The sequence below is a fragment of the Phalangium opilio genome, unplaced genomic scaffold (genome assembly GCF_054372755.1).
Source record: "Phalangium opilio isolate 3A_F unplaced genomic scaffold, DU_Popi_V2 ptg000017l_1, whole genome shotgun sequence".
NCBI classification, from domain to species: domain Eukaryota; kingdom Metazoa; phylum Arthropoda; class Arachnida; order Opiliones; family Phalangiidae; genus Phalangium; species Phalangium opilio.
The window spans coordinates 9,812,485-9,829,743 of NW_028324151.1; the positions used below are offsets into that span (position 1 = coordinate 9,812,485).

General features: G+C 34.0%; 2 pseudogenes; both read left to right on the plus strand.

Moving 5' to 3' along the window:
- The first annotated feature begins 10,691 nt into the window (after positions 1-10,691).
- LOC149703107 (5S ribosomal RNA) lies at positions 10,692-10,810 on the plus strand (annotated as a pseudogene).
- Positions 10,811-11,516: 706 nt separating this feature from the next.
- Positions 11,517-11,635, plus strand: LOC149703108 (5S ribosomal RNA; annotated as a pseudogene).
- The last annotated feature ends 5,624 nt before the right edge of the window (positions 11,636-17,259 follow it).

Consider the following 17,259-nt stretch of genomic DNA (forward strand, 5'->3'; position numbering starts at 1 on the left):
TGGTTAAGTTTAAATATTCTGTTACGTCATTAAAAATGTTCCTTAATAATACATTTGAATATCATGAAAAATACTGGTTTTTACAGCAATAGTTGCAAAATTAGACGCCTGCATTGACTATATTTATTATTGAATATGATAACACTAGTGTTAGGGTCGCTTATTCTTGAGATGTTCAGACTTTAGGGTGGTGCTTCCCTCGATTGTTGTCTGATGATCATAGATTTTTTTAGATACATTGGAATTTATTGTCCTTTCTTTAATTGAACCACCCACCTGGTTTTATGAGGGTTAGGGGGAAGAGGTCGAACTTGATCCATAACAAAAGGATTTATCCCCATCCGTTTTTATTTTTACTATAAAGACGTGTCTTAATGGGTTTAGGGGCATGACCGAACCATTTGTATTGTTATGAATGGAATTTATTTTGTGATTTATTGCTTTGTTAGTTTGTGACTCTTCCTACCGCGAAACATTTGATTCGACTGGTTTCCCCCGAAGCCATTATCCTGACAAGTCTCTACACGTTTAAGATATTTTTGGTGCGCTAACCGAAACCAGGAAAATATATGAGTATTTTTCCAGAACTATAGACTAGGAGACTAATTTCGTTCTTTTTTTAAAGATGCACGAAATAACGCTCTTTGATCATCTTTAACGTAGCAAATAATGTAACAAAGCTATCCTAAACATCCGCCATTTTACCTTCAATCAGGCAGCTAAATCAAAAACTTTCAGTGCTTACATCTCAAGTAAACGCTGTATCAATCTAGGATTAATCAAAGCATTTGTTAAAAAACAGTACATTTTTTAACCTTTTCATCGCAAACCATACAATATATTGTGATTTTTCCCGCTCGATGAAGTCTCTTAAGCCGATATTAAATAGTTGGGGGTTCAACATTGTTAACAAGTTGGGTCGAGTAAAGCATTTCTTGTCAGATATTTACGCCTATACAGAACTTTGATGAGATTAAGATTGATTTTGCAGAAAAATCATGCTCAAATCCTTTTGTTTCTCACAAAGTCTTTAATCTTTTTAGTGGGTGTATTCAATTAGGGTTTACAAATAAACGTTAGAAGAAGAAACGTTGTTCTGTGCTGTTTTTATTACAGAATGATAAACTATACGTCCACATGATACGAGTTAATATGCGCTAATATTTTTAAAATTCGGCGCTCCAAAGTCTTAATCCCTTTTCAGACCGATCCATATTTTCATTTTGGAGCACTAGAATTCTTTGTCCATATAGGACCAAATTGCTCTTGGTTTAGCTTCCTTTATTTACAAGCCTTTCACAATCAATTGTGTCCTTTTTTCAAGGTACTACAGTCAACCGCTATATTAGTAAGTAGCGAAAATTATCATTAATCACAAATTAACCCAATCAATCTCGATTATTATACACATTTACGCCTTTTGTTATACGAGTTTTGTATACACATCGGTGGAGAAAGGTCTTTTGTTCTAATCCATGCGAAAGACGCCTAATGTTTGCTATTCGACTTGTTTTGAGAATTTCATTCCTTTGATAAACCTTTTCATAACGAATACTAGCTCAGTGGCCACTGTCTCTTCTTAAAAAGTTTAGAAATTTAGCCTCTTAAGGAATTAAATACATTATATTTAAGTGTCGAGTTGCTGTCGGATTGATTAAAAATATTTTATTACCTATTCCGTAAACACGTTCAGGCAAGGTCTTTAGTAGGTGGTTGACCAGCGCTATTGCATTGTTATCATTGGAATTTATTTTGTGATTCATTGCTTTTTTTAATTGAACAGACCTACTTCTCTCCTTTACAATCATAGGGTGATTCATGACCGTGAGAAACTATCTGGTCATAGGTTAACTTAAGGTACAGTTGAAAGTAACATTTTGAAAAGTGTACAATGTGAAGATATCAAAGGATATTACCATAATTGAGAATCACTAGAAACGCTTTACGCACCCTGTTTTTTAATTGATTTATTACAAGTATTGTCCCTTATTTGCGGTGTTTATACCAAAATTCTATTTATAGGCCACTCTTTTGTTGACAATTTTTTTGACATAAAAAATCCATCGTTATTTTGTTATAAAGTGGGTAAACTATTAACAGGCATGGGTCCGAAATGCATTGTGTGAAAACATCTGGTGACTGATAGGATCAGGTAATAAAGGCTATTGCTAAATGGTTGAGGAATGTGGGCGTGTCTATTAAGAAATTTCGTTAGCTTAAGGTGGCATTTTTTTTGAAAAATGTACAATGGTTTTTATGACCTGTTAGAGAAATTCGGAACGTTATTATTTAACAGACTTGAAGATAACAACGGATGTTTTCTCATTTGAGAATCTCTATAAATGCTTTACACACCCTGATTTTATTTATTACCCCAATAAAATTGTCCCTTATTTGCAGTGTTTATAACAAAATTCTATTTATAGGCCGCTCTTTTGTTGACAATTTATTTGACATAAAGCAAATCCAACGTTCTTTAGTTATAAAGTCGGTAAACTATTAACAAGCGTGTGTCAGAAATGCATGGTGAGAAAGCATCTGGTGACTGAGGAGGCAATAAATCAGGCTATTGTTAAATTATTGAGGAATGTGGGCGTGCCTATTAAGAAATTTAGTATAAAAGCGGCTTAGGAAATGATCAAAATACACAGTCGATCTTCAAACACCGAAAGTTAAACATGGATCTTGAAACTCTTCGTACAACTTTGAACGAACTGACTATAAATAGACCCTGGCCGTTACGTTTAATATACGAGTTTTATTTCTACCTATGCGCCTATCTGCGAATAGATCCGTTGTACGGACCTCGGACTCTACCGCAACTCGTAGTACAGGCTGACTTAAACGTCATTCAAGCTTGCCTCGACTTACTTGAGTATATGAAAACAGTTGCTCGAGTACCAGAAGACTGTACTACCATAGAAGAATTGGAAAACCTAAGGAATCTAATTCCTAGTCCCTTAAAAACTGAATACACAGATAGCCTAGCGAAACGACAACAAGAAATTGAGCGTGGTATACGGGAAGAGGAAGCCCAGATCGCCGACTTCAACAACTCGCAATATGACAAAGAGATAGCCGAGTTTTTAGACGGAAAAGATCAAGGACCACCCGTAGAGGAGATACTATTGAACGATACCTTAGAGAGGGAGAACGGTTCTGCAGAGACGCTTTCTGACGATGATATCGATGTACAATGGGGAGGAGGAAAAACGGACCAGCCCACACCTACTGACAACGTACCTTCTTGCGAGATAATAGGACAAAGTGAGAGATTTTACAAACATTTTAACATGTATGGTCGGGAGGTAGTTCTTAGAGTTACTGAAGACCCCGTAGCTAGTGTATGTACCGTAACAAAATGCGTTCTTAGTAAGTACAGGCCTACAGATTACGTCCAAATTACTTTAAAGAGTGCGGCACATATTTGCAGATCCGAACTAGAATTATCCTTTAGAAGATCAGATCAAGTAGACCCTAATATTCTTTTTGAACAGCTTAGTGTTATGCTCTATGATGACGAAATGGAAGCATTTTTCCTGGGTCCTGTTAAAATCATTTTTAGCATTGTAAGAATGCCGGCGGGCAAGGGCCATCCCCCAGGCCGAGGCATTAAACCTTTTAGTATGTTTTGTAGAGACAAGACGTGGTATTGTACGCATAGTCAGTTCTGACAACCTCTGTTTAGCCCGATCCCTTTGTGTGGCTATAGCGCATAGAGCTTTTGCTAATGATACAACAGAAGCTCTAAAAACTCAATACGAAGCTATTTCTAGGGCTAGGTCGGGGAATAAATCTCAAAAAGAGGCTGTTTTAGAACTATGTCGTAAGGCAGGCGTAAGGGTTAGTGAGTGTGGGACGGCTGAATCTTTTCAAAAGTTCAAATTTTATTTAAATCAATATTCGATTTTCGTGTACAAATTCGAAAATAGCGTTCCTATCTTAATTTTAGGTGAAAACGATCCCGATGATACTAGGCCCCGCCTCTTTTTATTGAATGAAAATAACCATTATAACGTTATTACAAAATTAAGACCACTTTTTAATCACGACCGATTCTGCGAAAAATGCCTCGTACCTTATTGACGAATACAATCACATAAATGTAACGACTTTTGTTTTAGTTGTATGAGACCCACTATCTGCCAAGGCCCCAATATATCTTGCGACCATTGTTTACGAAACTTCTTGGGCAATAACTGTTATGAAAGTCATTTAGCAACTTCAAGCAGTAAAAAGTCCCTATGTGAGCGTCTTTTTCACTGTAAAGACTGTTTGAAAACTATAGATTTTTCTCGAAGATCCGAATATCATACGTGTGGTGAGATATATTGTCAGGTCTGCAAGAAATATCAACCGAGCAATCACTTGTGTTATATCCAGGTTATCAAAGATAAACCCCAGATAGTGCCCTCTGTTAAGAAACCTAAACTTAATCAGCCTAGCCTTATGTATATTTTCTTTGACGTAGAATGTATACAAACTAAGGTGTGTCATGAAAAGTCGGGTGCTTACGAACACGAGGCTATCCTTTTAGTTAGCATAACAGTCTGTGAGCATTGTATAGACGAAACTTCCCTAACTTTTAATTGTATTATGTGTAGTCAGTTTGGTAAGCGTATACAACGCTTTTCAGGTGGAAATCCCATAGGTATATTTTTAGATTATTTAATGCAATTGCATGCCGTCAAGAACGTCATCATACTTTCACATTTTGGCAGCAATTATGATAATCAGCTGCTAATTAGAGAAATCATTAATAGAGATGAGAAATTCGTTCCATCTTTGAAAATTAACGGAACTCGAATTTTAGAAATGAAATTGTTTAACTTGTTATTTCTGGATTCTTATAATTTTATCCCTGTAGCTTTAGCTAAATTTCCCGCAACTTTCGGTATACCCAACGCCGCCAAAGGGTATTTTCCACACTTTTTGTTCAATGTTATAGAACATAGTTTTGATATAAATAGACAGAAAGAAACCAACTTTGTTTTGGAAAGTAATCTGCCCCCTATCGAAGCTTATGGTTGTCAATATTTTCCTAGGAACAAATTAGATACCTTCTTAAAATGGCATAGCTCTGAAGATAGTAAAGGTAAAGGTTTCAACTTCCTGAGCGAACTCGATTATTATTGTGAGAACGATACAGTTTTACTATTCCTAGGATGTATAACGTTTCGTACGCTACTGCTTAAAGTAACAGGGGTAGATCCATTTAATTGTGGTGCAATTACTCTGCCCGGCGTTTGCTCTCACGTGTTTCGCCGAAATTATCTTAAAACCAATACTATAGGCATCATACCGGCTAATTATTACAGACTTGGTGAAAATCAGTCAATAGGAGCTATAGAATGGCTGGAGTGGACAGCACACAAAGGAAACATATCTATCCAATCTTCCTTTAGAGGGAAAGAAACCAGAATTCAAAAACTTAGAGTAGACGGATTTTGTGAAATCAACCGAGAAATATTCGAATACTGGGGGTGTTTCTATCACGGGTGTAAAATACACTTTCCTCTAAACAGAAACAAGCCTTTGCACGGGGACCCTGCACAGACTTTGAATTCTAGAAATATTAGAAGCATGACAGTTTTAGCCAAGTTAGAATCACTCAACTATAAAGTAAATGTCAAATGGGAATGCGAGTGGCAGGAAGAAAAAGCCAATAAGCCAGACATAATCGAATTCTTAAAATGTAATGATATTAACCCCAAATTAATGAAAAGATTAGACCCCCGTGATGCATTCTTCGGAGGCAGATGTTGTGCCACGAAACTATACCATAAAACAACAGGATCGGAGCGTATTCATTACGTGGATTTCACAAGTTTATACCCTTTCATTAACAAAACCTCTAAGATACCCATAGGCCATCCTGAAATAATATTAGACAACTTTCCCGACATATTTTCGTTTGATGGACTTCTTAAATGCGACATATTACCAGCCCGAAACCTCATTCATCCAGTTTTGCCTGTTCGTATTAACGGAAAACTAACATTTCCATTATGTTACACCTGCTGCAAAACCCAATTTCAAGATGATTGTGAACACATTCCTGAACAGAGAGAATTGAGAGGTACATGGGTAGTCGACGAACTACGCCATGCAGTAGAGAACGGATACACAATAACACGAATGTACGAGGCGTGGTCATACAAAGTGACGCAATACGACCCCGAAACAAAACAAGGAGGACTGTTTAAAGATTACGTTAATACCTTTTTAGAGTATAAAGCCCAAGCTAGTGGCTTCCCGGCAGATTGTCAGACTCAAGAAGATAAAGAGAACTATATCGAAAACTTCAAAGTCGAAGAGGGCGTAGAATTAGATATCACTAAAGTAGAGAAAAATGAAGGTCTAAGATGCCTTAGCAAACTTATGCTTAATTCTTTTTGGGGTAAATTTGGCCAAAAAACAAGACACACCTCTACCGAAATAATCAAAGATGCTTGCCAATTATATGCATTAATACTAAATCCTGACTTGGAGGTTAAAAGTCTATTAACAATTAACGAAAACACAGTACTAGTAAAATACGAACACATTCTCGAAAACGAGTTCGTACACAAACACACAAACGTAGTTATTGCTTGTTACACAACAGCTATGGCTCGTCTGCATTTACTAAAACATCTTGAAAAGGTCGGAGACCTTTGTTTTTATTATGACACGGATAGTTTAGTGTACCTCTCGCCAGATGGCGCTCATTTGCTACCCACTGGCGATTATTTAGGGCAACTAAAAAATGAATTAGAACCCTATGGACAGGATGCGTATATTTGTGAATGGGGGAGTGCTGGACCCAAGAACTATTCTATGGACATTCTCGACCCTAAAACGGGCAAAAAAACTAATATCATAAAAGTTAAAGGATTTTATTTAAACGCCTCTACAGAAAATTATATAAATTTCGAAACAATGAAGAATCTACTAGGGGTAAACAATGAAGGTGAACCTCTACTGAACTCGGTTCAAGTCCCTATAGGCCCACAAATCAGACGTCTGCAAGATCACACTCTGATCACTATCCCTCAGACTAAAACATATCAGGTCGTAGTGGATAAAGTTAGAATTATGCCTGATTATAATACTACCCCATACGGTTATATTAACTAGAATCGTAGATATTGTTTTTTACATAAGCTGGTTGTAATATCTCGAGTATAATTTTAAGCATTGCTTTAAGTAATATTTCCGCATTTTATCTAGTTATCAGTAATTTTAGCGTGTATTCCACGTAAGATAAATTATATTTTTAGTAGTATTTGAGGTATAATTTCTAGTAGTATTTGAAGTATAATCTCTATCAGTATTTGAAGTATAATCTCTATCAGTAATTGAAGCATCAATTTTCAGCAGTAATTGAAGCATCAATTTTTAGCAGTATTTGAAATATCTTTTGAAGTATCATTTTTTAGTATTATTCGAAGTATCATTTTTTAGTATTATTCGAAGTATCATTTTTTAGCATTATTCGAAGTATCTTTTTTAGTATTATTCGAAGTATCTTTTTTAGTATTATTCGAAGTATCATTTTTAGTATTATTAGCTTATTTTAACTATAATTGTATATTGCTTATGAAAAAGTATATTTTTAGTCATCCCTACGGAAGCGATATTTTAATAACGGCCTCAATATTTGCAACAGAATGTATCGTAACCAGTATAATTTTCTATGAGTACTAAAAGCAATATAATATTGCTATACTTTCTATGATGGTATATGTTTATGTGCGTAATCCTCTCGTATTATATGTATAAAAGTACGCTTATTTTTGAATTTGTATGTATTTTGCAATTTAGTCAAATATTGTTTTGCTATCAAAACCATTGTAATTGTAATTCTTATTTTTTGATGATAACAATAGTAATGTTCTTTAGTAATATTTCGTAATTGTATGTATTTAGTCATGTAAGAAAAAAAAATATTTTTCCGTCAATCCTATTAACATTTTAATTTAATATCGACCAAATATTTGTACCGAAACGTGTAGAAACCAGTGCAGTTTTTTACGAGTATTGTAGGTACATGTTTATGTCAATACAGTTGCTTAATCATCTTCTAATGTAGTATTGCTATAATTTCTTGCGTGTTTATGTAAATATATGCGCTTATGTAGTAGTATTGCTATACTTTATATGAACTTACAGGAGTAATAACCATGCTTAATCGTCTCGTAATATATGTATAAAAGTATGCTTTTTTTGAATTTGTATTAATTTTGCATTTTAGTCAATTAGTATCGTACTTATTCTCCCTAATCGTATCAAAACTAGTGTAATTTTCTGATGAGGTTTTATAGTAGTACTTGTTTATTTTAACTAATTATCTGTAATTATACTTATTAATCTACTACAAAATTGTGTAATAAATGTCGTAATTCCCCTTTTATGATATTAAATTGTATTATTGTTTTAACACTGTAACTTGGCAACCAAAACACAAAAGGAGTACACCTAGAACCGCGTCGTAGCTTAATTTTCAATAAACTATGTAAACCTTATCTCAACTAAAATTGCTTCTTTAATATAACAAAGGCATACATGGAGACCTCAAGTCCATGTAAATAATAACATTATGGGAAGGGTGTGTGTAGAAAGGGCCTACTGAACCTATATAAATTATACCCTAACTGTACACAATATCCTAAAGATATACCAAAATAATACCACTATGGATACTGAGCGCCTTCACCAAGTCATAACAATACACGAAAAAATAAATTCAAATTTCGCACTTTCATCAGGAATCGTAATAATAGACAAGATCTCCCGCTATCACCAGTGGACGCGACAATCGTCGTACACACCCAACCCCTTGAAATATCCCCCCCCTACGACACAACACAACCGAGAAGGAAGAGAGAAAAGGGGGTAGTAAAATCCAAAAGCCCTCCCCCCCAACCAGCAGCGTAAACGTGGGTAAGTAGGGGAAATGTTCTACCTCGGCTATATGCATACATGTATACGACATCTTGGAAAGTGGCGTATACAGGATGCTATACTCTCTACGGAGTACGAGAATAGAACGATGACATGGATGCAGCTTGGGCTAGGTATACTTTTCTCTCTGTAGTCATGTGCGAATTCATCTGAGAAGGGTGGTTGTAGCCATGGAACCTAGTGTAGGCCATGAACCTTTTTAGAAAGGGGGTCCTCAGAGATTTTGGTTTGAAAATTTGATCACAACATAATATTTCCTCGAAGCGTGACGGTCATAGTTACGTATTGCCTACTTCTTGAACAAGAAATTTGGGGCCCTTAATTCACGCGGGGCCCTGGGCTATAGCCCATATAGCCCATGCCTTAAGACGGCCCTCGGAGCGCAGTCAGTACTTGGGAGGGAGACCACCTGGGAACACTGCGTACCGTTGGTATTTTTATTTTGATTCAAAATAATATTTTAAAATTAAAACAGATTAAATTCTTAATTAAAGTGGACTAATTTTTTAAATTAAAGGAGATTAAATTTGAAATTAAAGTAGATTATTTTTTTAAAACTGGACATGTATCTAATTTGTTTAGCTCTTACGCAATAATTTTGTAAATGAATGTAGATTAGTTTTAAAATTAAAGGAGATTAATTTTGAAATTAAAGTAGATTATTTTTCTAAAACTGGACATGTATCTAATTTGTTTAGCTCTTACGCAATAATTTTGTAAATTGAAGTAGATTAATTTTGAAATTAAAGTAGATTATGTTTTTAAAACTAGACATGTATCTAAAGTAGATTATTTTTTAAAACTGGACATGTATCTAAAGTAGATTATTTTTTTAAAACTGGACATGAATCTAAAGTTGATTATTTTTTTAAAACTGGACATGTATCTAAAGTAGATTATTTTTTTAAAACTGGACATGTATCTAAAGTAGATTATTTTTTTAAAACTGGACATGTATCTAATTTGTTTAGCTCTTACGCAATAAGGTAATTATGCCAGATTAGTTTTAAATCTCAAATTTGAACTCCTTCTGACGGCAACGGCCCTGGGCTATAGCCCATATAGCCCATGCCTTAAGACGGCCCTCGGAGCGCAGTCAGTACTTGGGAGGGAGACCACCTGGGAACACTGCGTACCGTTGGTATTTTTATTTTGATTCAAAATAATATTTTAAAATTAAAACAGATTAAATTCTTAATTAAAGTGGACTAATTTTTTAAATTAAAGGAGATTAAATTTGAAATTAAAGTAGATTATTTTTTTAAAACTGGACATGTATCTAATTTGTTTAGCTCTTACGCAATAATTTTGTAAATGAATGTAGATTAGTTTTAAAATTAAAGGAGATTAATTTTGAAATTAAAGTAGATTATTTTTCTAAAACTGGACATGTATCTAATTTGTTTAGCTCTTACGCAATAATTTTGTAAATTGAAGTAGATTAATTTTGAAATTAAAGTAGATTATGTTTTTAAAACTAGACATGTATCTAAAGTAGATTATTTTTTAAAACTGGACATGTATCTAAAGTAGATTATTTTTTTAAAACTGGACATGAATCTAAAGTTGATTATTTTTTTAAAACTGGACATGTATCTAAAGTAGATTATTTTTTTAAAACTGGACATGTATCTAAAGTAGATTATTTTTTTAAAACTGGACATGTATCTAATTTGTTTAGCTCTTACGCAATAAGGTAATTATGCCAGATTAGTTTTAAATCTCAAATTTGAACTCCTTCTGACGGCAACGGCCATATCATGCTGAATACAACGGTTCTCGTCCGATCAGCGAAGTTAAGCAGCGTCGAGCGCAGTCTGTACTTGGGAGGGAGACCACCTGGGAACACTGCGTACCGTTGGTATTTTTATTTTGATTCAAAATAATATTTTAAAATTAAAACAGATTAAATTCTTAATTAAAGTGGACTAATTTTTTAAATTAAAGGAGATTAAATTTGAAATTAAAGTAGATTATTTATTTAAAACTGGACATGTATCTAATTTGTTTAGCTCTTACGCAATAATTTTGTAAATGAATGTAGATTAGTTTTAAAATTAAAGGAGATTAATTTTGAAATTAAAGTAGATTATTTTTCTAAAACTGGACATGTATCTAATTTGTTTAGCTCTTACGCAATAATTTTGTAAATTAAAGTAGATTAATTTTGAAATTAAAGGAGATTAATTTTGAAATTAAAGTAGATTATTTTTCTAAAACTGGACATGTATCTAATTTGTTTAGCTCTTACGCAATAATTTTGTAAATGAATGTAGATTAGTTTTAAAATTAAAGGAGATTAGTTTAAAAATTAAAGTAGATTAGTTTAAAAATTTAAGCAGATTAGTTTAAAAATTAAAGTAGATTAACTTTGAAATTAAATTAGATTAGTTTAAAAATTAAAGTAGACTAATTTTGAAATTAAATTAGATTAGTTTTTTAAAACTGGACATGTATCTAAAGTAGATTATTTTTTTAAAACTGGACACGTATCTAATTTGTTTAGCTCTTACGCAATAAGGGAATTATGCCAAATTAGTTTTAAATCTCAAATTTGAACTCTTTCTGACGGCAACGGCCATATCACGCTAAATACACCGGTTCTCGTCCGATCACCGAAATTACGCAGCGTCGAGCGCAGTCAGTACTTGAGAGGGAGACCACCTGGGAACAGTGCGTGCCGTTGCTTTTTTATTTTGATTCAAAATAATATTTTAAAATTAAAACAGATTCTTATTTAAAGTAGATTATTTTTTATTCTTAAAGTAGATTCAATTTTAAACCAATTAATTAAATTAATTAATTAATTTTTTTAACTAAAGTAGATTAGTTCTTTTAACTAAAGTAAATTAATTCTTTTAACAAAAGTAGATTAATTCTTTTAACTAAAGTAGATTAATTCTTTTAACCAATGTAGATTAAGTCATTTAACTAATGTAGATTATTATTTTTTAAACTGAATACACTCATGGTTCTCGCCCGGTCACCGAAATTAACCAGCGTTGAGCGCAGTCAGTACTTGGGACGGAGACCGCCTGGGCACACTGAGTGAAGTTGACAAATTTTTTTAATTAAAGCAGATTAAGTTAGGTGAGGTTTGGTTATTTGAACCTCAATAGTATCAGAATAGAAAAACACAGATGAGGCGAGGTAATATAATGTAATAGTAGGTTTTTGATGATTTATTTGTACTTAATAGGTAAAGTAATCTGTATTGGTAAAATTGCTCAAAAATCTATTTAAAAACTGCTATTTCTACAAAAGATCAGGCGATATTTCTAAAACAGCAGTTCAGAAATATGCCGCTCAGAGATGTCACAAAAGTTTTTTTAGGGTTAAGAAAACAGAGTCGGGTGGTGTCCCTCGATATTGGGTTTTCATTCATTCTATGTTGGCCAATTTACTGTTTTTAAGTGTGTGTGTGTGTCTGTGATTTTCTCAGTATAAACATGCAATTTAGTGATAGTTTTTCACCATAGAAGGTCGAACTACGCCTAGTATAGAGCTATCTCAGAAGCCTTGGTGTGACGTCACCCATGCTATTTGCTCATAGAACCAAAACGGTTCCAAACATGACCGCCCACTGACAAAGCTAAGCGCGTGACGTTTTAACTTAGCACTGACGTCACAAATGTGATTACCAACAAAGACACGCGTTTCTTACCCTTATTATAATTCAAATTTCCGAAATGCAAACTCAAAGATTCCCATTTATTCTTGAAACGTTAGGCAGTCTCCTCGAATCGCTAGACCTAATAGGTTCGATGATCAAATAAGATGGACGTAAACTCTGGCAGAGCATTGAGAACAACTTGATAATCGCTATAATGTAATTGGACCATTAAAAGAGGAGACACAATAAACAATAGTTGACAATTTGAGCGAAAGCCGTCTACTCAAGGTAGAATGCCTCGAGGTGAAAACGCCGTTCCTCAAATGGGTTCACAAAGCCCGAATCTACGCAATCTAAAATTAGGCTAATTTGAATAGCAGAGTGCTCGACCAACGACGTATACCGTCAGATATTTACGTCATAGTCCGGAGGACGTTCTGGGTTTTGCGAGGGGTCGGACGGTTTGGAAAAAGTGTACGTGATTTCGAAATACAATTTGATTTCTTCGGATTTCGTTTGATATCATTTTTTTTTCGTCGGATTTCGTTTGATTTCATTTGATTTCGTCGGATTTTGTTTTACTTCAAAATTCCATAAAATCCAACGGATTTCGTAGAATTTTAATATTTTTCGCGAGATTTCGACGGAAGTTGCCACATTTCACCCGATTTGATTTTGGATTTCGTGAATTTTGTAATGAATTTCGTGATTTCTTTACTGATTTTGTGATTTTTTTATTGATTTTGTGATTTCTTTACTGATTTTGGGATATTTATTACTAATTTTGTGAATTTTTTAGTGATTTCGGATTTTTTATGGGATTTCGAAATCAGAAAAAATACGTTTGATTTCTTTCCGGATTTCTGATTTTGTTATTGATTTCGGATTTCTTAAGTTGGATTTCGCGGGTAGCGTACGGGATATCATGATTGGCCAACCCCTCGGGGTTATACCCCAATCCTCTTCATTGTCCGATTAAGAGATCGATTCATCTAATCGATAAAAGGGGTACTATGCATGATAAAGGGCGAATCTTTACGACCCTCACGCCTTAAGCCTCTTCCAACAATATGAAAGAGATAAGAACAAATTAAGAAGATTAATTTGAAGTTCTTTGAGAGCTTCGCTATTGGTATATGTATTTGATACGTACCTCTATGAATGGCTGAATATGACAGTTTTACCGACAAATAAAGCAACTTAACGCGGTAAAAAGAATTCTGGGTTCTTTTTAGTTGCAAGGAAGTGTAATGCCGTTACAATTAATGATAAAAGCTCTAAAGCATTTAAAGAGTAAGATGTTGATAATTAATGGTATCTACAACAGCACTGATAGTTAGCTAAGTTTCCTGGCACTAGTGTTCGCTTGCTAGTGTTTTAAGGGTCTATGCAAACACTAAACAATAAATTGCTAAATGTTTTTTTACGACCCATAACTAACAATGCTTAGTTATGGGTTATAAAGTTCAAATGTTACTAAAGCGTTCTTTTCGAGCTTAATGGCTAGGGTTTCGAAGTCCCAACCTTGAGGAACTTAACCAAACCACTTTTAAAAACTCTTCCTACTCCTAGTGTTACCAGAAGTAAGATAAGGGACTAGAAGTATCGAGGTTACCAAATTCTTCACTTGGCGAAAGTGAATATTCTTGATAGCACACCAACGGTTGGCCCTCTGGTAGCTGTTTCTGAATTTTCCCTCCAAAACGTAAGACGCTCGCAACGGTAGACGGCCGAACTAGATTCAAGCACCCGCGTCCGTGTTCCGCGGCTTTAGGTTGAGGGGAAGGGGGTAGAAATTTTTTTTTTGAACTCGACCAATTCACTAGTGCCAGGATCTATTACCAATACTAGAGCACTAAACTTCTAGTCCTTTTCTTACTTCTGATGTTACTGATATCAGCTATGCAGATTAGTCAAATTTGGCACCGAATTGTGGCTGTGCAAAAAGAACAGAGATACTAACAAACAAACCATTTTCTCAAATCCATATAAGATATGTTCCACCTGAGAGCTAGTTCGACATTGACGCGAGGATTGACTACACTCGGTTTTGCAGTCCATCTCCCTATTTAGTCTGTACTAAGCCTCACCAGACGTCGCTTTACGAGAGTCTATGACGTTACACCTACGTCACTTCAAACTCTCAGTAACCAGTGACAAACTTATGGAACATATCTTAAGAACTTATGATAGGATATATCGAAAATTTTAAAAACATATTTGAGTGATTTCAATTGGGTCTTCAGGTCCACGCCAAGATACGATTAATCATGGAAATATTTGAGGTCTGTTCAGGTAAGTCTAGGGCGTGTTACACAAAAACAGTGCGTAGATTGTTGTACCAAAGTAAGTCAAGAAAGTATATACTATACTTACTCTACACTCGCTCTAACCCTAAAAACATTATAGCGTCTGAATGAAAATAAGTTTCCGGCCACTATCGCAAAAAGAAAAGGAAATAAACAAAATTTATTTCTTCTCAAGTTATAAGTTCGGCTGAAAATATTCCACGATCTCAATTGTGGCGATTTCTAGTCTCGGATTCAAACAATGAAACAGCATATTCTGATTAATTAGAACATGAAAATTAAAGAAAAGTAAAACTTAAATTTCTTAAAGTTTATTCTTAGGGTTTAGTTTAATCTGCAGGTAACATAACATTATACCTTAAAAATAAAAAAAATATATGATCTCTTATTATAAAATAATTAGTGTTTAATTAGTATTAAAAACGAGGACTACTATATGCCGCCATAGGTTATGTGGCGTGTGCTAAACCAAACCTCTTACCTTATACTTACCTCTCTAAGCCTGTGAAATTTCAAACAATCCCGTAAGAGTAAGAGGTTCAATTTAGCAGACGCCACTAAACCAATGGCGGATGGCACAGTAGTCCTCGTATTTAAGACTAATTGAATGCTAATTATTTTGTAATTTATTTTTTAATATTTTTACTTTTATATTTAGATAAAGGCCGTTCTTTTAAGGTATAATGTAATGTTACCTGAACTTTTCCTTTAAGCGGTTTGAAGCTGTAAACTTATTTTCAGAGCTGTGCTAATTAATTAGTTAGCTAATTGAATTTCTAATTAATTAGCAACATTTACTAATTGAAAATGGTAATTGAATTTTAATTACCTTGTGCTAATTGAGAAGTAATTCTAATTAATTAGTATGAATCGGAAAGGTAATTATCTAATTAAAATTTAATTAGATTTAGGATTAACTAATTAGCCAATTGGATATTCAATTAATCTTTTACGCCAATTTGTTGTAAAAAATCGAGGAATTAACTCTTGATTCATCTATTTGAATATGAAAAAGCCTTATTATATCGATGAGGAAACCTTAGTGCTACTCTAAATTTTTCAGCTCCTCAAATATGAGAATACTAGTACTAGTAGAAAATTTCGTAGTTCGCAACTGCCCCATTTCGAAATTTCGACTGTTTTACCTACTCGAATTAATAGCAGTGCGCATGTATTTACTACTAAGGAGTCCATTATAGGAACTGTGGCAAGAAAATGAAGAAATGAGAAAAATTTTAAAATGACGGAAGGCTTGAGGCTTTTCTCATTTTTCGAGAATAATTCATGGCTTCCGTACCCGTTTTTCAATGGCATTAAAACATCACCAAAGTACTAAACCCATGAGCACTTCTAAACTTTTATGTTTACTTATGGTTTCTTTTTTACCTTAATTAGAAAATAGTAATTGTAATTAATTAGTTTGATAAATAAATGTCTAATTTCTAATTGAATTGAATTAGTTTCTATGTCTAATTGCTAATTTGCTAATTAATTAGTTCATAAATATTTCTCTAATTGCTAATTTACTAATTAATTAGTTCATAAATATTTCCCTAATTGCTAATTCTAATTCAATTAGTTGTCAGCTAATTAGCACAGCTCTGCTTATTTTCTCATATTTTTTATCATTTAGATCTAAAATTTAACTGCCACTCCTTCATTCCAAACTCCTGGTTTCAATTTTCGTACAATATCATCAGAAAATATTGGGTGTCCTTCGAAAACATAGATTTCATCCGCGCATCTTTGAGTTTATCTATTTCTGTTATAGAATGGAAAACAGCCATTGCTTCTCTTAACTTCTAAATACCCGGGGGAGCTTCTAGATATGGGTACACGCGGGAAAATATGGGCTGTTCTGAAGTGGGTTAGCGTATATAAAGCCTCGAGGCTTTGCCTGAATATTTCTCGCTTTTCCTTGCATGCCTCGAAGCAAACATTTTCTCATTTTGGATCAAATGCATATTATAGAAAATATTATAGGCACCGTTATCAAAGTCTAACTCTAGGAGACCGCATTCTAAATTTAGCATACCTAATATTGAGTTATAAGAATTACGTTGCGATGATGAAGTCGTTCATTAGTATTTCTGTTATATGTTTTGATGAACCTTATTAGTAACGTTATAGAAAAGTTACACTTCATTATACAAGCTTACGGTCATGAAGTACACTTTTTATAACAATTTATCTAAAAGAATTGAGCATGAACCTTCTATATAATGGACCAGAATCTTAATGGCGGATCCCATGTTAACGTTTTCTTGCTAAAGTGTCTCAAAATAATAAAGAACAACAAGACGACCCAAGGGCTCGTAATACTAGCCACATCGTACCGTACTAAACAGGAGTACAGAATATTTTTGTGAATAGCCCCGTGATGCGTATTTT